The sequence below is a fragment of the Tachypleus tridentatus genome, chromosome 10 (genome assembly GCF_004210375.1).
Source record: "Tachypleus tridentatus isolate NWPU-2018 chromosome 10, ASM421037v1, whole genome shotgun sequence".
NCBI lineage: Eukaryota > Metazoa > Arthropoda > Merostomata > Xiphosura > Limulidae > Tachypleus > Tachypleus tridentatus.
In genome coordinates, this window is record NC_134834.1 from 177664054 (window position 1) to 177688768 (window position 24715).

Genomic DNA, 24715 nt, shown 5'->3' on the forward strand with positions numbered 1-24715 from the left:
CTAAATAGCGTTTCTGGCGCCTGCCCAAGCATGAGGACCTTGAAGTCGAAATTGGTAAGGTAAACAAGGACCCCAGAAACACTTCCAAAAAATAATAAAATCGTTGAAAATTAATTTTAGCAAGTTAGGCTTAGCGTAGATGAGACTTTCGGTCTCATCCATAAGAGGTATCCAATCAGCCACAACAGTGTAGGGAATGTTGTCCGGGTAGCGACGAGTTATCATGTCTATTTTCTTCTTGGTATCACTTAACATTTGTTTTACTGAGGAAAGACACACTTTCTTTTTCATTACCAAAAGAAACCATCGAGCTTGGATTTCACCTATGGGGAACGAAGAACCTACAGGTTGAGCCAGAGCTATCATGCCAAGAGTTGGGTGTTTTAATCTTATGGGAACTACATACTTATACAATTCTAGTTTTTGTTTTCTAATAGAAACTATTTTCTGGTCTAAAAATGGAAACTTGATATCGTAACCAGTTGCTAAAATTACGATGTCGACCTCATACTCTGTTTCTTCTCCTTCAAAAACTACTCCATTCTCAGTGAATTTCCGAATGTTCCCCTTCACTGTGACAGCTCCACTCTGAATCACGTGTAGCAGTTCATCGTTGACTGTGGAACGTTGTTCCAGAATGGAACGTTTGCATCTAAGACAGTATGAAGAATGGCCAGTTTCTTCGCCAACAAACGTATCAACAATGTAACGCAGTTGCTTGTACGGTGTATGAAAGCAAATCAAATACCACCACCGTCGAAAAAGCGAAGCATCCAATGGTTTACCACCAGGACTAATTCTGGGAATAATCCAACATCCACTCCTCACACTTAGATATACCTTGAGGTGAGAAAAATAGATCTTATTCAAGTATTAAGTGCAATTCTTAAGTTTATAGAGTCACTAGTCTTACAGATATAAGATTCTAGATTCAAATGTGATGTAAAACAAACCTAAAACTTTTATTCCATAAATAAAATAGCTTGAACATCAAAACTAGATTTCAGTAAGTACGTTGTACGCAAGACTACATTTTCCGTATTTTTAAACATGCGTAAATTTAAGAATACAGTATATCTTTATACTATAAACACTCATGTAACTGTAAATTAATAATTATTAATGAACTTCTGAGTGAAAACCAAAAGAATGCCAGTGTCTTCTGCTGTTACCTTTTAAATAAAGGCTAATTTTCCAAACTACATGCTAAAATTGATTAAACTGCATAGTATTTTCTAAAAAAAACCTCTTTGCTTACAGTGAATTTCCAGTTAAAAGCACGTGTATGATAGCGACAATTTCATATCTGGAACGAAGAGCAAAACATTATATTTCTCTAAATATACTTTTATTTTCTCAAGATGTTGGTATCTTAACGATTAGAATGCAACAGTATACTATAAAAACAGGTTTTACAGGTACATTGGGAGGTTTGAAGTTGTCATTTACAATGAATCTTTTATGTCCAATGGTGGAAAGTGGCAGTAACCTGAGTTTATCTAAGATCCCTTTACATGGCTGGGTATTTTAAAGAAGCATTGGGATGTCTGAAAATACCATTAACAGCATGGGGGTGCAATTTATAAGTTAGTATGCTTTCCTCTTTGGAAACGATATTTACCAAATTAAAGAGAACTCAAATTAATTTCAATTTTAATGTTAGAGAATAGTCAATTTAAACCAAACGTCAGTTGTTAACTCATAGTTATTATCCTTGCTTTATATTATTTTGGTAAGCTTAAATCATAGTTTCTTTCAATGGATTCCAATTTCTTGTAAGTTTTCAGAATTGTTAACATAAAGTGCCTATGTACATCTCTTAAAAACAAACACAAGCCATATATAAGAAAATATAGACCTATAGTAACAGAGCAACATACATTCTTTCAATGACAATATAGAGGTTTGAGTATGTTTTAATAAAACAATATTCGAGCTTCACCAAGTCGTTACTATTCAAGTCACCAGGTCTGGTCTTCCTCGATCTGATGACGATACAGTGTAGTTTATTTGGAATCAGGCTCCGTAGTAACTATATGACGTCAACTCTTCCATGCTCAAGGACGATGGTTTTTCTACGCCCGTTTCAAGAGCTCATTTGTACAGAAATACATTATTGTTGAATCCCGCGACTTTACCAGTATATTAAAGAGAGAAATAGCATAAATATCTGTTTCATTCTCCAAATGATTAAGAGTTCTAATGGTTGACAATGAGGTATGACTGGATTTATCTTACTGAATATTTTCTTCGTTTTCTGGCAGAGAACCTATTTAGATGTGAGGTATATTGTTGAATTAGGTACTTGAATGGATATTACGACTGACTTTACATTGATGAATTCTAATTCCTTTCAAGACTGAATTGGGTACGACGTTCTCGCGAGTCTTATTCTCGATGATGTTGGCACTCCATGATGATCCAAACCACCTTATTTTTTAAATTTTATTGAGTGAAAGGAATATTCCCGTCTTATAAAATTTTAATCACCAGAGTATATATTTATGATCTGAATAAATGAATATTTCTTGTCGAAAAGGTTTTCACATGAGTTACTGATTTGCCAATTCAAATTCGTTTTATATAACGTATTCAGCCCTTTGTTAGATTACGTAAGCCTTGATAGGCAATGATATTCAAGTCACAATATTTGAACAACCAAATAACCTAGTTTGTTTACATTGTATTTTGTTTGAAAAAATATTTTATAAGATATTTTTATAAGTTAGACAGTAAACAAATATGGCATGGTACTATTTTCTATATATTTGTTGAATTCTTGTATTTTAATGTTTCAAACACACATTTCGCAAATGTAAAACAATGTTACAATTGAACTTAGTTATTGTCATATAGTTGCATTCTGATCTAACAAACTATAATACTACAGTCGTATCGTAGTACAAGTAATATAGAGCTGCAGTCCTACCTCACAAGTTGTAAAACGTATAGTCAATGTACGGCCTGAATAAGTAACTGTAACGTAAGCAGATATCACAAGTAGATTATCACGACTAAAATTTATATCACAATGAACTCTATTCTGAGGTTTAAAAGAAAGCAAAGTTCAAACTACTGTAGCTTATAATAGTTGTAAGCAAAAGTAAAAAAAACTATAAAGCCATGTAGTTTCTGGAAGTACGAAGTACGAAAGTACAACATGAAGCTACAAATCAAAGTGTGCAACTATAACACAAAGCTACAATACGGAGTGTATTCTCTTAAAAAGAGAAATAGCTTAGCGGTTATTGTGTTTGGCTGCCTATGTAGGGTCTAAGGTCCGAGATGTATTACCATTAAACAAATACCGCACTTACAGCTGTGGATATGTTATTAAAATGTCAGGCTATACAGGAAGCCTTGGAGTATCTAACCTGGATATTTTCCTATGTGATTATAAAGTGACGGACTATACCTAAAACCTAGATACTTCTAGCCTTAACATTTAGCTCAAGTGCTAACAGAGTGTCATTGAAGTTAGAAACTACATTTCTTGACTAAAACACGAATATGGATATGAAACTTAGAAAGACTCAATTTTCAATATCTGTAACACGAATAAACAAGCACGGTTTACACAAAACTATAGTACACTGTAGTTCGCGTTGTTTTACTCTCGTATACTTATATAGATTAAGAGAATACAGTGATTAAAAGAGTAAATTAAGCCTAACCTGTTTAGCTATCTGACTTAGCTCCACAGTAACGTCTCCTGCAGAGCTTCCTGCACCAACAATCACCACCTTCTTGGCATCACACCCATCTGGTTGCTTGTAACTATGAGTGTGTAATACTTTGGCTTTGAATTTTGATATTTCTAGAAACGTGGGGATGTACGGAAACACGTGGGGACCAGTGAAAACCATCATTCCGTCAAATATTTCATCAAAATGAACATTGTTTTCAATGTCTCGAATAGTTAATTTCCACCGTCCCTTTTCGTCAAAATCGTGGTTTTGCTCTACTTTAAGAATTTCATGTCGAAACCTAATGTGTCGAACGAGATCAAATTTTTCAGCGTACATCTCAAAGTATTTAAGTAAGTAGCTATTATGCATATAAGTAAGAAAATCCTTTGGTGGCGGAAAATCACTAAAGGCACTCATTTCTTTTTCTTTGCTATTATTTTTTATCGTAGGCTTCATCACAGAGCCTACCTTCAACATCATCCTCTATGTAGCACGAAAGTACCCCTATCTGGTCTGTCTTTTCAAAGCACACCGGAAGCAGATCTTTTTCCACGCAATCCTTGATGGATGCGAGTCCACTGGATCCAGCTCCAGCTGTACAGATCCTTTTTCTTGCTTCCATTATTTACAAAGATGAAATTTCAATACTAGATGATTCCAACCTGTAATACAAGTAACCTATAAGATAAGTTAATATTTATTCTGTGCTATAAATAACTATAACGTATCACACAAGCTGTAAAATGAAACGTTAAAAACAGTATTAAATATTTATTTCCTGGATATATTCTCAAAACCAAAGTATTCGGACTATTAAACGATTTTTCTCGATCGACTGTAATATATATATAATCTGTTTTGTTATTCGATTATTTATTATGTTTATTGACAATTGATAGTTATTTCATTATTTGTTTAGGAAACTGCCGAAAATAAATTATGTTGAAAATGTTTAGTTTTAGTGTTTCGTCTTTATTTTTTCTTATAATTGCTTATTTTAGATCCTAAAATAAATTTAGTTTATGATTGTAGCGAAGTTGCCAGATTGGGGGAAAAAAAAATTGTATTTATAGGAAAAGTAAAACCACTATTTTAAAATGGGGATTCAGCTTAAAATGGGGAAATTGGTTTTCTGTGATTAAACTCTTAAAAGATATTTTAATTCCTTACCTACTTTCTAACAATACGTGACGTAGCAGTCAGTTGTATATACTTCAGTTTTAACTTTCACCCCGACGTTTGAAGTACATTAATAATTTTCTCTGTGTTTGGTTATTGTAAGCCTGAAATCTTATAAATGTATGCAACAAAACTGTTTTTCATAAAAACTATAATTCCTTGTTTGTTCTAGAAAATGTATACTCAGACAGTCTCCAAAATGAAATGAAAGTAGTTACAAAATAAAAAGGAAGACTCAAAAATCGAACTTTAGTATTCTTAGGCCTTAATTTAATTTTTTTTTTTGGGACACCTAAACTTATCGAAATTTTTTTGTTTTGAGAAAATTCATGAAAATTTGTCTTCCAATTTTAAATTTTTAATTCATATAAACGTAATTTTATGAAAAATATTTTTATTCCATAAATCGTATTATTTTTTAATATTTCAATGAAATTTTGCAAGTGGCTCGCGGACAACCGGTATATTCGTCGATCTCTGTCTGAAACTCGAGGGGCCTCAAAACACAAATGAAAATTAAACACAGCGTAAAGTACTATTTGGAGGAGGCTGCAAAAGCTTCCAGCCAACAACAGGAATGCTGCACATGTTCAAGGACAACGATATGTTCTCTACAATTAACAGGAATGACCTGGAGTCTCTACTCCTAGAAACCTAAGTTTATAGAACCCCAGTAAAACATACATATATATACGTAATAACTTTCCACTAATAATCATATTTATTTACTCCTATTTTATGTATTTTTGCAGTAATAGTTTACAAAAAATGTTTTTCTATTTTCATATTTGAACGATACCTTACATACAACCTCTTTATCTGTTCATTAAACATGTCCAATAAACTTACGTTTAGTTGTATTAAAGTTCAACGACACTAGAGCTCCAATAGTGAAAACAGCTTAAAATAGTGAAATTTTTATCGACCGCGAGGAGAATTTTGAGAGAAGCATCTGATGACCTTGGAATTTAGTTCTCATTATTGACACGTTGTAATATACGGAGCTACTAATATTTACACAAAGATGAGCAGGTCTTGTCTATGAATATATAAAGTTTGAGTGACATTTGTTCGCAAAGAGACAAGTCTTAATGAGAGAGAGTTTGATGAACTAGCTATGAAACTACCGAAAGGACAGAACGTTAATTTGCCAAAAAAAAAAAAAAGTGTCTAAGATATAAATAGAAGGGTAATTATGAGCGATAAAGTAAAAGTAACGACAGACTTACCCGGCCGTTTGAGGATAAACCTAATAAACGACTGTTTACCCTGCCTGATAACAACGAAAAGACTGAAGGAAACGAAGGTCACAACGTACACGTTATTCTGACACACATACTTTGATAGAACAAGGCTGATTATAGTCGTCACAAAAAGAGCTAATCTTATTGTAATATATGAATGGAGTTGTATTTTTTCTTGAATTTTCGGACCACTGCAGTGCATGTTCTATGGTAAAACAAAACTAAAATTACACTTTGATACGGTCAGTTATTGCACTCTTAAAGTCATACACGCTGCTCGAACTATCACACACAGAAGCTGGTATCTGATGTTTGTAATTCTTAAATTAATTGGTTGTGGGTAGGCATAGCACGAATAACTTTATTATGTAAGTTTGCGCTTAAAAACAAACAATTAGATTCTTATATTTTAAATTTCTATGAAATGCTTGTTTTTACTTCATTTCGGTGACTAAAAACGTTAAAAATTTAGAGAAATGATTAAAGTATCATCATGCAGGTGATATGATAGTTTGCTGCTTTAGCAGTACGCCTGTGTATTAATTAAGTAGAAACTTGTGTAGAATCACCAAGTGAACGTAATGAAATCTTTGAAATTAAAAGAACAATGCGTGTCACTCCGTCAATATGTCAATGTGTGCTCGCTCACCAGGAAACCTAATACTGGTGTTGGCTAATTGTGAAGTTGTACTTTTACATTTATATGATTACAACGGGTATTTTTTATATGCGAGTGCAAACTGGAAAGTTTATAGCATTATCGTTAAAAACTATTAGTCTTGTAAAATAAAGAAACGAGCAAGAGAACACATTAGGTTAATTCTTTATCTTTCTGTGGCTTATAAATAACGAAATAACATAACACCTTCTTAATATAAATTCCAACAGCCTCTAAACATCGAAAACCAGACTTAAAGTTGTTGTTTTTGATCTAAGTCAGATAAAGCCCCGATCCAATCGTTGGCCGTTCCGATCAAGTCCTGAATTAAGTTTAAAATATTTATAAATTATTCTGTCGTGAGATAAACTACGACAAATGATCTATCTTTTGGAAAGTTGTGAGTTATGATTAAGCAGTGGTTTAGTTTACAAACAGTGTACCTAAAGAACAACTGATAACATGGTGTAAAACTATGCTTTGTATTTAAGCTTGAATAAAACAAGCCAGTTATTATCCAATTCATTCCACATAGCATTACTACAGAGATTTGTACGAACGCATTAGTGCAAACCTACAACATACGCATTCGCTCCAGATGTTAGATGTGCAAGTCTTTAAATTCACCACTGACCTACTGAGGTGCACGCAAGATCCAAGAACTTTTTACATAAAATAAGTGAACCAAAACTGACAATTATTTTAAAACTGTTTTTAACTATCTTGGTTCGTCAGATAGTGTCTCTTATTTCAACCAAGATTCTGAATTATGTTAAAACAGAAAAAAATATTTTTAAAGTCTATCGGCAGTGACATACAAAAAACGATGCTCGGCTTGGACAAGAAAATATTGATATTTTACATTTAGTTACAGCTTTGTTGTTATTTTTTTATCACATAATCAGGCCCTCGATTCGTAATCAGAGGGTCGAGGGTTCGATTCCCCGTCAAACGAATCATGCTCGCCCTTTCACATATGGATACGTTATAATGTTATGGTCAATCCCACAATTCTTTGGTAAAAGAGTAGTCCTAGAGTTGGCGGTGGGTGGTGATGAGTCGCCGCATCCCTCTTGCCTTACATTGGTAAATGAGAGATGATTAGCGCAAATAGTTCTCGTGCAGGTTTCGCTAAATTCAAAGTAAACAAACATCACAGAACGGCTATGTTAGAACTGGATTTAGAATTGCTTCCTCAAAAAACAAATTCTCAAAGATATGTTTATGACATGGTTTATATACAATTAGAAGTTAGTGTTTTAAGTAGAATTAAGTAAAATAACAATAAATAAACCATTGTCAATCAAATTAAAAGTCTCGTTTCAATCGGTACTTTGATTTGTTGGATTAGTCCTACGGGCAGGGAACGTCGTCTGTTCTATGGTGACTAAAACTTATCACCAATCAGATCAGTTTGTTTCTTGTACTTCGTTAGAATGTCTTCTTTGTGTCTCATGTGAGCTCCGAAATGAGGAAATTTCTGTACATACAAAACCAGCGTTAAACACTATATCTTTTAGGATAGCACATCACAAATTATATAACTTTACATAGAAGAACACTGAGAGTGAAGAGGCTCAAACCCGTGACTAAACATCAGACAAGTATCTGAACAGGCTACAACCAATGCAATTTGAAGAAACTTCATGGTGTTCTCCAAAAAAACAGCGCGTTTGCAGTTATGTAATATAACATATCGAACAATGTACCTTGATACCACCTGAATTAAAGTTCAAGTAATTTTATTTTAGCTTATATATGATATAAATACAATCGTAAGGTTAATAAATTCCCATGATATTTATAATACACGAAACTGGGTGAACAAGTTTCAGTACTGCAGTGTTTCTCAGTGAAGGTAGTTACTTGCGTGCCACTTATTATTTTTTTTTAATGAGTGAAGGAATATGTTAAGGGACGATATGTAATACACTGTATACTCACTAAAATGCTATACGTGTTGTAGTAATTACTTGTTTTCATTAAAAAAATTATGAAAACGAGCCATTTTGCAATATTGCACATTTGATTGTATGTCATCGTCAGCGCCCCTCACTTTAGGACACGCTGTTCTAACACTTTGTACGTCACATTTTGACATTAAAAGAAGTATTTTATAAGTGTTTGATGCTTGGACATTTTGAAACAAGTTGAAGAACTTTCTTCTACTTTCTATAACCACAAGTATACAAAGAATCTCCTAGAAGTCAGAATCTGAATAAACTGTTTATGTTCATTAGTTTTATTCGCTTTGTTATAATATTTTCAATCGTTGAAAACAACAGAAAAGCATTTAAAAAATTCACGACATTAAAAAAGACTCTCGAAACTAACAGTAGAAATGAACCTACTTACCATGTCAAGTTAGTCAGTCCCTTTCTGAGAAACTTAAGAGGTATTTATGTTTTACTTTACTTCATTTCAACATCGGATTTTCAACAACTTAAAGGTTAGCATGATTTGGGTTTGGACCCTTAATGAGGATTTGGTGAGGGTTATGAATGAAATATGTTGACCTTAAATGTGGCGTTAGGTATAATACATATAGGCTTTTCTTTTTGGTGACAAGGCGTCGGTGAAAGTTCCATTTCATCTTTGTTTCCAAACTTTTTGAGTACATGTTCGCTTTTAGTTCTGTGACATAGTCATCAATGACGGTGAAGTCATGGTTCTGTAAAGCCCTGAAGACCTTTTTTGTTTTCAAGCCACAAAAACAAACAACATTGTGAAACTGCAAGTACTTATCACATTGGAATATCACATAATATCAATAAATTTCAAGAAATATTGGTGATCATCAGAATAATACCTTATGAATTACAATATGTTTTAACATTATCAAGCAAGCGTATCCATATTTCTCATACTAATCACTAATTAAAATTCTTGTTGGTAGACTTACCATAAGTCCCGGTGTCCAGTCCGGTTTACTAATTTGTACTGGTTAACAATGAATTGTCTTGGAATGTCCCAGTTTTTGATGAAAAGGCATAAACTCCAAAAAGCATGAACGGGAAATGTTAAAATCTGCATAAAGTTCTGACTTGGGGTTGACAAAAAATAACTTTTAAGTTTTCATTTTATTAGTTGATGAGTGGCGTGAGCCATAGTGCTGTAGCATGCCAATTTTAAAGGTATTACATCAGACGATATTCACAAACAGCTTATACTGTACATGTACAAGTATAATTATTCATAAGTGGGCTGCTTTTGGCGGTACGTGTATAACGGCAGCTGCACAAGCGGCGAGCGGCAACACATACAAATATTCCTTTGAGCAAGTGTTTGTGCTTTGTGATTGCTTTATTAATTATATTAGTCATAGGTACATGCTAAATTATTTTCGTTCTTTTATTTTAGAAATTAATCCCAGTCATAATGTCCAAAGCTGGTAAAAGAAAGTTCACATTCTACAGTGAATTGGAAAAATAATATAAAAAATCTTAAAAAGTTTAAACATACAGCTAGTCTTTCAGTTGCTGTTAAAAGCTCAAGAGTTCATGTGATTAAAAAAAAAATTGTGCCTGAAGAGAGTGACTTGTTAATAGTTGCCAAAGAAGCAGTCTTTGCATATCACAGTGCTGTCCATAACATAAGCTTTAAAACAGCTGATTGCTCTTCCAAACTGATAGCAAAGTTACTTGAACCAAAGTTCATTTCTGCCAGAACGAAAAATGTCCAATTCGTTTCACTTACAGCAGATGTTTCAAATCGGAAAGATGCCAAAATAATATCTGTTAGGTGCGATATTTTTTGCCAGTGGACGGAGTGAAAGTAAAACTTTTAGACTTTCAGTGACATGAGAAGTTTTGACGAATTAATTTGTGTCCACTTTAAAAAAACATGGTTTATCCAAAAAATGTTGCTTATTGTAGTGGACTGCAAAACAAATTTTGGAGATGTGGAGAGAAAGGGGAAAAACATTGTATATTGTAAATTGAAGAATGAACTGGCAGAAATATTGTGGGTGTTGGTTGTGGTGCTCATATCGTACATAACTTTCTCCGACCTGCAGTTGATGTCCTTCCTATTGAAGTGGAAGCTTGATGGTCAAATGTTACGAGTATTTCAATATTTAGACTGTGCACGTTAATACCTAAATTGAGTACTAGAAGGTTCTCCAATATAGAAATACGCAACTTTTGTCTTTGTTACCAGCTGTTGAGAGATTTATCCAAATTTATGAAGGATTGAAGTAATATTTTTGTTCATAAAAATAGTGGTCTTTGTTGATGAAAAGATTTCTTGAGAGTAAATTTGGAGAAATGTATCCATGGTTTGTTCATAGACAACTATATTGCTCAACAAAATGATTTTGGTCATGGAGAAAACAAAATCAACTAAAAGTGATATTGTTGCAGAACTTAGTAAGTTGAAAACCAACCTGAAAAAAAGAAGAGATTATAACTTTATTCCCCTTGGTGCAAAAAAAAAAACAATCAGTGTGCTAGAGGAAGAGGGAGGATGCCAGGCAGACTTGATTAGGAAGGAATTACCAGTTCTTATGATTGCTGCCTGTCTTATATTGAACTGTGAGAAAACAGTTTTGGTGGTGGGAAATACTTTGCTTGGATAAAACACAGTGTTTTTGTGTGGTCTGAAAGAATCAATAAAACACTTGGAAATGCTGTAATCAATATTGATGATCTGTTTGATGAAGTTGTTCTTGTCAAATCTTTCTGGTCTTCAAAATGTGACGAATAGAAAGTAAAATAAATAGGTTGTGATGAAAAATGGTTAGAACTTTTCAACCACTTCAATGATAAAAGTATTTCTGTACCTAATCTCAGGCAAGTTATGGAGTACATTTTTTGTTTACCCGGCACATAAGTCCCTGTTGAAAGAGAATTTTCAGTGATGAATAGCATTTGGTCTCAAGAAAGAGGTCTAATGAATGAATCACTAGTAAAAGTAATTTTGCCTTGTAAACTCAATATTGACTTGAGTTGTAGTGAGTTCTTTGAAAAGTAAGAACTAATAGGTTTTTGCAGAAAGTTCATTCAAGTAAAAAAATATGAATCTTCACAAAAAAGTGTTTAGTGAAACTTTATGAAATTTTATGTTCCTTGCCTTGCTGAATTCAAATAAATATTAGAGATATAAACTACCAGTATTCCTATTTTTGTGTGGGCCAGGCATGGCCAAGTGTGTTAAGGCGTTCGACTTGTAATACGAGGGTTTAGGGTTCGAATACCTGTCGCACCAAACATGCTCGTCCTTTAAGCCGTGGGTCAATCCCACTATTTGTTGGTAAAGAGTTGTGATGACCAGCTGCCTTTCCTCTCGTCTTACTCTGCTAAATTAGGTACGGCTAGCACAGATAGTTTTCGAGTAGCTTTGCGCGAAATTCAAAACAAACAAATAAATCCTCTTTTGTGGCAGCATTAAAGCTTAAGTGAAGTTTGGTTATAAAAGCACTTCCTTATTATACCAGTGCTGGTATCTATAATAAAATTGAAAACTGTCCCAGTTTGAGGTTTGGAAATTAAGGTGAGGCTACATGTAGGGCAAATTATTATTTTTTATTTTATAAGACAAACAATCGGAAAATGTTTTATCCACCCTAGTAAAATAGAGTAATGATTTCTGAACATAAGGTTCCAAAAACATAAAACTTCTTACTTGGAGCACTGTAGCTCCTCAATGAAGAAACTGTAGACCTACTTCAGCAAAATCTATACCCCCTGTAGCTAAGATTGAAACTCAGGTAAAGCCTTAGCTATAGCCGACAGTATTCGAAGAGCAATTGGGCGAATGGCATTTCCTAATACTCCCCCATAGGATGTCTTATTTTCTATTCCCATGACTGGTCATCCAGTACCATCTCCTGTCAGACCCAAAAGACCTGGCACTGTATTTATTACTGTTACTCCATCTGCTTAGCAAAAAAAGAGAGAGAGAGAGAATAAAATAAGTTTTCTTTTCATTGTACAAGTTACCTGAGTTCCCTCAAGGAGTCCCCAGTTTTAAAAACTCATACGACTGTACAGTAGTTCATTGTCTACTTGACAGTCATCACGAGAAACATTATCTACTCCGTAGAATAGAACACGACATGACATACGAGCTTCAAAAGTAATAAATAGACATATTTGTTACCGTTAATTGTAGGTTTATTTACTCTTGAAAGTAAACACTTTTGAAAACCCTGCGGAGGTACATTTAGTGCACACAAAGAATGTAAAAAAAAAGATATTTATTATACTGAAGAGAAGCAGTCTTTTTCGTATTCAATACCGAGCTTATGTATTACAGCTGTAAATTGGTGTACAATAAATTTATTAATTTATTTTCTTACACCATATGACGAAATACTCTTTAAAATTGTATAAATATTATTGTATTGTTAAGGATATGAAATAATTAGTAAGTACATATTAACATATGTCATTAGAAAAATATCTTTTGACAATGATGAGATGTTATTAAACTGTGAGAAAATTTGATTTATCTTTCTCTGCAATCGTTTGTTTTTTTAATAAATATATGATGCTGAAACACAGTGCGTTGTATATGATGCTTAGTATTCCAATGACAATAAACACTTCAAAACTGAACATTGATAATTTGATATTACTGGATTTAACTCTGCATTTTTTTTTCTGCACATGTTTAGTTAGATAATGATGGATTGTGACCTTCTATATTTTAATGTCTATTCAAAATCCTAGTGTGGTGTATCACAAATCTAGGCTACTTATAGCAATAATAACTCTCGTCATAAATAATTAGTAGACTAGTTTGTATACGTCTCAATACCACAACAATATTTAGGTATCACTTACACTAGAAGGAAGAATGGCCATATGAGTACAATCTCTATGAAATGCCATGTAGTTTGGAACTTTAGTCCATGATTGGTCATATCATTTATGAGGGATATTTAATTAATGTAAAACACATGTATAAAAACAAGCAGAAATAATATTTCTGTACATAACGAGAAAAAAGCAGATGGTAACATATGGTAGTTTCAAATAGTACATTCCTATTTTTCTTATCTCAAGCTTGTATAATCCAAAACTTTTGAAATTGAACTTAAATAAACGAATTTTAGTAATTGACTTGTATAGTCATAGTTTCCATTAATTACCTTTATAAACGAAACGCATTACGTCACAACACTTACATAAGAACAACCTTATTGAAAAGTTTGAAGAAATGGTTCAGGTCCAGTTTTCACCATCTATGAAATCATTGGCAGATAAATATGCTTCACTTCGTCACCACAGTGAACTACATGTGCAGACAGGAATTTTCTGCCAGTGTGTCTACTACTACTGTGTTACTGAGGCACTAAGGCGCTTAAGAAAAACCCACAACTCTATTTCCATGTGCTGCTACACAAGCAGCCAGTTGGAGACAAATTATTTAGCAGAACCGTGATGCATTGTGAGTTTATTCCAAAGTTCACTGACAATCAAATTCCTGATATTAACTTGTTCTTTAATAAAGTGCTGTGGATTTTCGACCTCTGAAATATACAAACTGTCCCAGTGCTGTCCCTCAATCCAACCATTTTAGAAGGCAAACCACTTGAAACATTTGACGAAGTATCCTGTTCCACTTTCAGCATTCCAAGACTTTCAGCATTCCAAGAAACATTAGCAGGTTTTGCTTTATTTCGCCACCATTGATAAAATATGGATCATTGTCTTCAGCATTTCTAGATCCATATAACTGAGGAGACGCCGAGAAGAGCGATTTTCCGCCAGTAACATTATGCAAGTCAACGCTTATGGAGGAGGTTCTGTGATTATCTGGGCAAGCATATGCTTGGCTGGCAGCACGGACTTACTCATACTCGACAGGTGTGCTCTAAACGCACGACGATATAGAGACGAAATTGTGGAACCCATTGTGAGGCCTTTTGCCGGTGCTGTCGGCGACGGGTTCATTTTCACGTAGGTTAACGAGCGAGCCCAAGTCGCCAGGCTGTGCATCGACTTCCTTAACGAAAAAGGAATAAGACTTTTGTGTGGCCCGCCAGATCTCCATATTTAAATCAAATTGAATATTTCCAGGACATGTTGTCGAGGCATGTTAGTTGACTGCCATTCCTCAAAAGAACTTCGATAGACTGATTTGAAGTGTGCCAAATCGGTGTCAGGAGCGTATCACAGCCCCAGGAGGTCACACTAGATATAGAATGTTTCAGAAATTTCTTAAATAAACACATGTAAACTGTTTAAAGTATTGTTTCATATGGGGTATCAGATTTGGTAATATTGGTTATTTTTAAACATTTTTTCTCTCCATATTTTACTGTTCATCACATATTAAAAAATGAATACAGATGGATCTGAAACGAGGGAAATTACGAAAAATATAAAAGTATTATCGCATTTTGAACACTGAGATTAATTATATAAGAAATCGCACTTGTTCCTTTAAATTTTGTAAGCAGTGTATAACGTACTCAATTTCGTGTAATAATACAACAAATACAGTTGTTGTGTGAAGACGTTGTATTAATTTTTATTTTTGCTAATAATATCAATTGAAGCATTTGAGAAACCTTTAAAATTTATCTGAGATATTAATATACTTTAAAACGTCGTTAGAATGTGCTTCTGTTTCACCATATACAAAAGTTATTAAATTATCTCAGTTTGTTAACGGATAGAGTGTGAAGATCATAAAATGTGGGCATATAATAAAAATATCTTCGCATTTTATGGAACGGAACTTATTAAAGGAGAATGGTAACAGGTTTTGATTTGCGGTTAGAAGTTGCTAGAAAATGTGTTTTGTAAATATCATTGTTTAAAACCTTTCATCTTTCTTCTTTCAAGTTGGGATGGTCACTATATTGTGGTTGTATTTGATTAGTGTTTAATAATTTAGTCAAGTGGTACATTATGTATTCCCCAGTAAATAGATGGGTTTCGATACCTATGATGGGCAGAGTACAGGTAGTCCATTGTGTTGCTTTTTGCTTATTTCAAATCAAACAAGCCCCATGACAAAGTAGTATGTCTGTGGACTCTCACCGCTATAAACTGGGTTTCGATATCCGAGATGATGAAATCACAGTTAATCGATTGTGTAGCTTTGTGTTTAATTCTAAACATATAACCAAACAAATGCATTTATCAAGTTGAAGTAGTTTATTCATGTGATTAAAAATGATGAAAACAGGTAAGATATGTATATTGTAGAAATCTACGTATATTATCTCCTACCCCAAGTATTATTCATTTGTAATATAATGGAAGGGAAATATGCCCGTTTAAACTTACCTTCGCTAACATTTTTTGCCATAGAGACAATATTAGTAACGATGGCTGTGAGTTTCGCAAAAATTGGAATTTGAGAAAGTTATTGAACCCTCGAACATATATTTCGAATAGATTCAGGATCCTAAAAACAATAACAATATTACTCTTATGTAGGTTTGTATAAGAAAGGTTTTATATTCTATTTTCACACCAGAGCAAAATAATCGTAATGAAACAACTTATCACATCTAGAAGGTGTTTGAATATGTAAAGTGTATTCAGAGTTGTGTCAATAATCGTAATTATATTAACTGATATTGAGAAGGCATGTGTCACAATGGAAATGGTTTGTTTTGGATAGGACCAATTTGTCTTTCGTGATGGTAACTTTCCATTCCTTGTTATCACCAAGTAAGGATGAAGCCTGACAAGCTGTTGGCAGGCGTTGTTAACTACGATACCACTAAAATCCTTAACCAAAAAATTAAACAGTGCTCTGAAGGGAAAGGAAGGTTTTTAAATTACCGTATTCTACTACAAAAAATGTATGTTTAGTTTTTGTAATTTGGAAGAACTCAAAAATATGTTCTACAGCGAGTGGACAAAAGAAGTCACTCCTATCCCGAAAATGTTGTTAATTTGTTATCCGTTTTATTAAATAACAGAATAAATACACTGCTGGCCGAAATCTTAAGGCCAATTAACATAAAGAAAAAAATATGTATTTTGCTTTGTGAGACTCAACCACTTTAACGATGAAAATAACAAAAGGGAAAATAAAAATAAAAAAACTTTCTTAGCATTTAATAGGGAAAATGTGAACACTATGAAATGAGCTTAAATACTAGCTGGTCAAAAGTTTAAGACCATACCAAAAAGAAGTCCTAAACAGGATAGAAAATGCCCAAAAAGAGGTCTCAGTAGTGAGTTGCACGGCCGTAATTGCGAATAACTGCAAATATTCGCTTTGGCATTGTCGATATAAGCGTTTGCAGAAGGCTGGCTGGAATGTTATTCCAATTGGTGAAAATGGTTTCACGAAGATCATGCACTGTTTGAAATTGACGTCCATTTCTATAGACGTCCCTTGCCACCCACTCCGAAACATTTTCAATGGTGTTCAGTTCCAGTGAACACACCGGATGGTCTAAAAGAATCACGTTATTTGCCATGATAAAGTCCTTTGTCTTAGGTAATTGTGGTTTGCGGCATTCTCCTGCTGAAAGATCCAGTCATTTCCACACAAGTGAGTGCCTTCAGTCAATAAGGATGCTCTCTTCAATATGCCAATGTTGGCAGCTGCTGTTTGACGCACCTGTATAACCTGGGGCTCTATTGTTCCATGGAAGGATAAAGCACCCCAGATCATGATGGAATCTCCTCCACTGTGTCGTGTAGAAAATGTCTTCGTTGGGATATCCTTATCATGCCAGTAACGTTGGAAGCCATCTGGACCAAACAGAGAACAAAACATTCTTTCACATTTTACGTCCCATGTTTAGTGCTTCTCAGTAAGTTTAACCGACTTGTTTCGTAGTGTGGAAGGAGGCGTCGCCTTGGAGGATTTTTATGTTTTTTAAATCCTTTCTATCGTAGATGCCGTCTTATTTTCTTGAGATGCATTCTGCGTCCGTAAGGGCCTAAATCTGCTTCGACGATCGAATGGTGTTTTACCGAAGAGCCCGTCGAATCTTCCTACTCAACGCCGGCGAAATCTTCTTGGGCTGACCGCTTGAAATTCTCGTTCCGTCAGGGTCTTTTAATAAATTTGCAACAGCAGTTTTACTACGCCCAGTCTCACCAGCAATGGCACGTTCTGAAAGACCTTGCTTTGACAGCTCGACAATTCTATTACGTTCAAACTCTATCAACGTTTTAGCCTTTGCATGTTTTTAAGCAATGTAACACATGGAATATCATCGGGAGATGTTCACAACGCCAATGCTTGAACATAAATGATTAAAATTTCGTAACGTGTTTACCGATTAACGCTTCGTTTCAGATTGGTCTTAAACTTTTGACCAGCTAGTATTAAGGCTAATTTCATAGTGTTCACATTTTTTCTATTAAATGCTAAAAATGTTTTTTTATTTTTATTTTCCTTTTTCTTATTTTCATCTTTCCAAGCTCGACTCAAATAAGCGGTTGAGTCTGACAACGCAAAATGCATGTTTTTTCTTTATGTTCATTGTCCTTAAGGTTTTGGCCAGAAGTGTATGTAAAACTATATCTTTTTTTAGAACGTACTCAACGGAATCTGTTCAAATATGATATCAAATCTCAATTTTAACACTGGCTTTGGTAAATACCTGAATTTTCGTAATTTTAGTTAAATTTTCTGATAAAGGTGTCATGTACCTGGCGTAGGTTTTATATCTTTTATTCCAGTTAGACTACAAAATGATCAGGTGATATTTATGGGCGTGTGTTTCGTGTTCTTGAATATTTCACGTTACAACAATCAATGTTAAGAACATTAAGAAACCTTAAAAAGGCTGTTTTGCTTTCTATATGTTGGTAAAATACTTTTACTCAATCATTAACTATATGAAACCGAAAAAATTGAAATCACCTGTTTTACAGTTCCTTTATAATATAGTACGTGAAGTGTGCAGTTAAGTATATATTGTGAAAACACCTATTTGATAAAAGATATAATGTAAAAACGATATATTAGATAAGTATATTTTATGTTTTCCTTGTTTTAATGAATTTCGCGGAGAGCTACTCGAGGGAAAGCAGCTAGTCATTACTACCCACCACCAGTTCTTGAGCTAATTAAGGATATAGTATAGAGACGACATCTTAGTTAAGTATATTGTATGGAAACGTTAACTTAAGAATATATTGTGGAGACGATACATCAGTTAGGGATATAATGTGAAAACGATGCATAAATAAAGGATGTTGCGTGGAAACGATACTTAAGGGTATAGTGTGGAAATTAGATATTAAATAAAAATATAGGGAGAAAATTATATATTAATTGAGTATATAATGGGAAAACGATATATATAGATATATAACGTATCGGTTTAATGTGAAAACAATATAAAAATGGAATGCGAAACCGAAATATAGTTAAGCCATAACATTGAACAAAAATAAATTAAACGTTGTTAAAATAGTTTTTAACTTTCATAAACGATCGATCACTTTCTTGATTGAAGATACGTAATTAAATAATATGATGTCAAATATCTGTGAATTAAATATATATAAGTGACTAGTAAAATGTCACTTGATAATACTTAGTAATGCGTGGTTAATTGATAATAACAGTTGACTGGTAAACAACTGAAATAGAAACATGATTTTGGCTCTTGCCAGACATCATAATTAGATTTATAATTTTCAATGTTGTGCATGAACCAAAGTTTACTTCAGAGTAGCATTTTGTTATCACAATGATTTGCGAAGCAACACGTCCTTCATTAGTGTAAAACTAGAGGGAGAGCAACTAGTCATCACCAACCACCGTCAACTCATGGACCACTCTTTTTATCAACGAATAGTGGGATTGATCATACATTATAACGCACCCACAGCTAAAAGGGCGAAAATGTTTGATGTGACGGGGATTACGTTGTGTAAAAAAGTAGAAAATAGCTTTATTTTCGGTTCATGTTGATATTTTAAGCTGTAGCCAAAACTAAATCTTAATTTCTTTAACTCCCAAACAATGCATTATTTATGTTTCGTATAGAATCCTTCACAAAACTTTTTCAAGCTAAAACATTTTCTCGTGATAATGACCCACGCCAGTAGAATAGTAAGTCTACGGTTTACAACGATAAATTCAGACGTTCGATTCCCCTTGATGGGCTCAGCAGATAGCCCGATGTCGCAATGCTATAAAAAAAAAAAACACCAGACACCAACTGATGATAACTTAACAATGTCACAGTATTTTTACGCTCAATAATTAGGTGAATGACGGTGACGTCGATTAATACAAACCTTTATATTTCAGTTGAAATGGAATATCCTCTTCATTATGTTTAGCTAAGATATTCAAGTTCATAGAGAGAGAGAAAAAAGAAAATACTTCTCATTCCTTGATTCTAATACAACAAAACAAAATAAAGATATTATATTTATTTAATACTAGAATATAATAAAGATATTATCTTTGTCTTGGCAACACAACATAACAGAACTATTACATTTATTTGATAGCACTACATAAAAATATTATGTTTCTTTTAGCTACATAACATATAAAAATATTTTGTTTATATTGGTGACACAAAATAACAGAAATATAGTGTTTGTCTTGGTTCAGTCTATTACCCTATTTTCTATATTTATATCTTCCTTTCAGAATAATTATCACGTAATTTAACTATACTAGGCTTCTTGATGACGAGACCCCTTTTCTTAACCTAAAGATGACCCAGGAAGATCGAAACGTTGTTCTGTCCTTATCAATAAAAGTTTTGATATCCATACCAGCCGTTTTGAGATACATTTTTACTAGGCTGAAGAATTAGCAAGAAGTAGAAAACGCCTCCCGCTAGTACAGAGGTTTGTCTCCGAATTTACAAAGTGAAATCACGGGTTAGATTCCCCTCGGTGGGCTAAGCAGATAGCTCGATATGGAATTGCTATAAGAAAACACAAACACAACACAGAAGTAGTAATTTATCGCCATTTATGAGTAAATAGCAGCATTAATAATGAGACTGAGTTGAAAATTTAATGTGTGACGATGCTTTCTAATTCAAGTTTAGAAGATAGCAGTTTAAAGGTAATAAGTTCCCCAAATCTACAGTTTCGTCCTGATATTTACGACATTTAAACAGCAGTGATTTAGTAACATATATATATACGTAAATATTCCACCTCATGCAGAAAGCGTCCTGTAATACGTCACAATAAAGTCCGGAATGAACTTTTAATCTACAAGTAAGAAGTGGAACAGTGTGTACATAATATTAATATGTTTTTTAGTATTTATAATATCTGGTGAAAACTCCTGCTGATTAAGTTTGTCAGACTTACCTTTCATTTTAGTACCACATAAAGTTACATTGTAAAATATTGAACACTTTTCATGATGATGAAAAACCCACTTCAAGTAAACACGTATTATAAAGACGTCTGCTGTGTGCATAAAAAATTTAAATAATATAATTTACAGAACAACGTTTCAACTTTCTTAGGACATATTCAGGTTACTAAAGATAGTTTGCAACTGACCATTTCTGGGTACATGTTTTATGGACGAGATTGTGAATGGGAACGAGAGTGTAGATGGATGTGGTTTGGGAGTTATTATTGTTACTATTCCATCGTTGTTTTATGCAGGTGATAATCAATAGTTATTAATGAAACTTCTCAGTGAAAGGTAAAAATAATGTTTGTCTCTACTGCTGCTACCTTTTTAACAAAGGTTAATTTAACAAATTACATTTTGAAATTGATTTACCTACACAGTATTTTCTAAAAAAACCTCTCTTCTGAAGGTGCTTTATTAGAATCACATAGAAAAACAAATATAGATATATATTTCAAATGTAGGTGTTTCCTGCCTTTTAAGTAACGACTGAGGACAACCTTTCTTATCTTAATAGATAATATTCGCTTGTCATTGGTTAAAATTTGTTTTCGGTTAAGGATACGTGTATGACAGCTACAACAGAAAAAACAAATTTTATATTTAGAACAAAGAGCAGAAAATAACATTTGTCTAAATATACTTTTTAGTATTTTACTTTTTCAAGATGTTGGAACATTAATGAATACACTGTCATAGCCTACTATAAAAAACAGGTTTTACAGGTACATTGGGAGGCTTCAAGACGTCATCAACACTATCTTTTATGTTCAGAAAAGGAAAGAGGCAGTAAGCTGAGTTTATCTTAGATCCCTTTAAATGGCCGCGTATCGTAAAGAAACATTGGGATGTTTGAAAATACCATTAACATCATGAGTGTGTAATTGATGAGTTAGTATGAATTCCTCTTTAGAAACGATATTTACCAAATTAAACAGAACTCTAATTAATTTCAATTTTAATGTAAGAGAATAATCCTTTAAACAAAACGTCTGTTGTTAGCTCATAGTTATTATCCTTGATTTATATTGTTTTTGTAAGCTTAAATTATAGTTTCTTTCGATGGATTCCCATTTCTTGCAATGTTTTAGATTTTTGCATAAAACGAGCTTTTGTACATTTTTAAAAACCAATTTAAGACATACATAACAAAATATAGACCGATAGTAACACAGCAACACACATTCATTCAAAAATAATATACAGATTTTAATATGATTTAAAGAAACGATATTTGAGCTAAACCACGTCCTTACTATCCACGTTACCAGGTCTGGTCTCACTCTATCTGATGAGTATGCAGCATAGTTTCTTTGGCACAAGGCTCCATAGGAATTATATCATATCCACTCCTCCATGCTCAAGGACGATGGTTTTTCAACGCCTTTTAATAGCTCATTAGTAGAGAATTACATTATTAGTGTGTTAAAGTATGGAATTAAATAAATACCTGTTTCATTCTCCAACTGGTTAAGGGATGCGAGGGTTAACTGGAAGGTATGACTGGAAGCTTTATCTTACTGAATATTTTCCTTGTTTCCACAAAAAGATCCTTTATAGTTGTGACGTAAATTGTTGAATTGGACACTTGAATGGCTATTACGACTGTCTTTTGTGTCGATGAATTCCAATTCCTTACAAGGATCCATAATTTGCCTAACTCAATTGGGGTATGACGTAGTTGCGAGTCTTATTCTCGATGTTGTTGGTAGCCCATGTTGATCCATATCACCTTATTTTTTAAATTTCATTGAGTGAAATGAACTTTCCCATCTTATAAAATTTTAATCACCTGAGTATATCTTTATTATTTGAATGAATGAATATTTCAACTTTACGTAGGGTGTGGTAGGTTCATCACTTGCTGATTTGCCTTTTCAAACTCGTTTTGATATAACGAATTCAGCCCTTAGTTAGATTACATAAACCTTGATAGGGCTTGAAAAACTTTGAATTTCTTTATTCCTAGAAACGTGAGAATGTATGAAATTTACGTTGGGACAAGTGCAAACCATCACTCCGTCAAAGATCTCGTCAAAATGTACATCGTTTTCAATGTCTCGAACAGTTATTTTCCACCGTCCCGTTTCGTCAAAATCGTGATTTTGCGCTACTTTAAGAATGTCATGTCGAGACCTAATGTGTCGAATTAGATCAATATTTTCAGCGTACATCTCAAAGTATTGAAGTAAGTAGCTATTATGCATATAAATAGGAAAATCCTTTGGTGGCGGGAAATCGCTAAAGGCGCTCATTTCTTTGCTATTATTTGTTATGGTAGACTTCATCACAGAGCCGACACCTTCAACACCATCCTCTCTGTAGCACCAAAGTCCCCCTATCTGGTCTGTCTTTTCAAAGCACATCGGAAGAAGATCTTCTTGGAAGCTTTGATAGATGCGAGTCCACTGGATTCAGCTCCAGCTATACAGATCCTTTTTGTTGCTTCTATAATTTACAAAGATGTAACTTCGCTTTTAGGTGATTCTAACCTGTAACACAAGTAACCTATAAGATAAGTTAATATTTACTCTGTGCTATAAATAACGATAACGTATCACATAAGCAGTAAAATGAAACGAAAAAAGCAGCATTAAATATTTATTTCCTGGATATATTCTGAAAACCCAAGTATTCGGACTATTAAGAAATTTTTCTCGATGGACTGTAATATATATCATCTGTTTTGTTATTCGATTTTTTATTATCCTTATTGATATTTGGTAGTTATTTCGTTATTTATTTAGCAAAATGCCGAATATAAATGATGTAGAAAATGTTTAGCTTCTGTGTTTCGTAATTGTTTTCTTATAATTACTTATTTTATATTTTTTAATAAATTTAGTTTTTGAGTTTAGCGGGGTTGCCAGATTGGGGAAAAAATTCTTATTTATAGGAAAAGAGAAACCAATATTTTTAAATGGGAATTCAGCTTAAAATGGAGAAATTGTTTTTTTGTGATTAAACTCTAAGAGACATTTTAATCACCTAATTTACTTTCTTACAATAAGTGATGTAGCAGTCAGTTGCATAGATTTAGTTTTAACTGTCACCGCGATGTTAGAAGTACAATAACCCTATTAAAACTGAATCATTAACATTGCATCACAAGTGTCTGTTGTGTTAACGCACTTAAAAAGCGTTATTCAACTGCATGAAATACAGTAAACAAACTTTCTACATAAAATTTAGTTTCTTCTTAAAATGTAATAAGTTGCTGTAGCATTTTCTTGTGAAGCATTATTTTTTATATATAAAAATACATCATTTTGTGTGTTTGATTATTGTAAGCTTAAAATCTTATAAATGTATGCAACAAATCTGTTTTGCAGTAAAAGTATAACTCTTGTTCCCTTCTTAGTTCTAGAAAAGGTACACTAATTTTTTGCCTTTTCAGACAGTCTCCGACATGAAATGAAAGTAGTTACTGAAAAATACGAACTTAAGAAGGAAGACTCAAAAAGTGGCGTTTCTCGAGCTTTTGTAACATTAGGCCTTAATTTAAAATTTTTTTGCGGACCCCAAAATTTATCGATATTTTTTCTTTACCAAAAACCACCTACTACTACAGAGCTAAGTCTACAGATTTACAATGCCTAAATGAAGGGTTCGATTCCCCTGGGTGGGATCAGCATATACCCCGCTGTTGCTTCTCAAAAAAAAAA

The 24715-nt window shown here is 33.4% G+C and overlaps 1 pseudogene; it reads right to left on the bottom strand.

The window, feature by feature from the left end:
* LOC143227914 (flavin-containing monooxygenase 5-like) lies at positions 1-23536 on the bottom strand (annotated as a pseudogene).
* Between the last annotated feature and the right edge of the window lie 1179 nt (positions 23537-24715).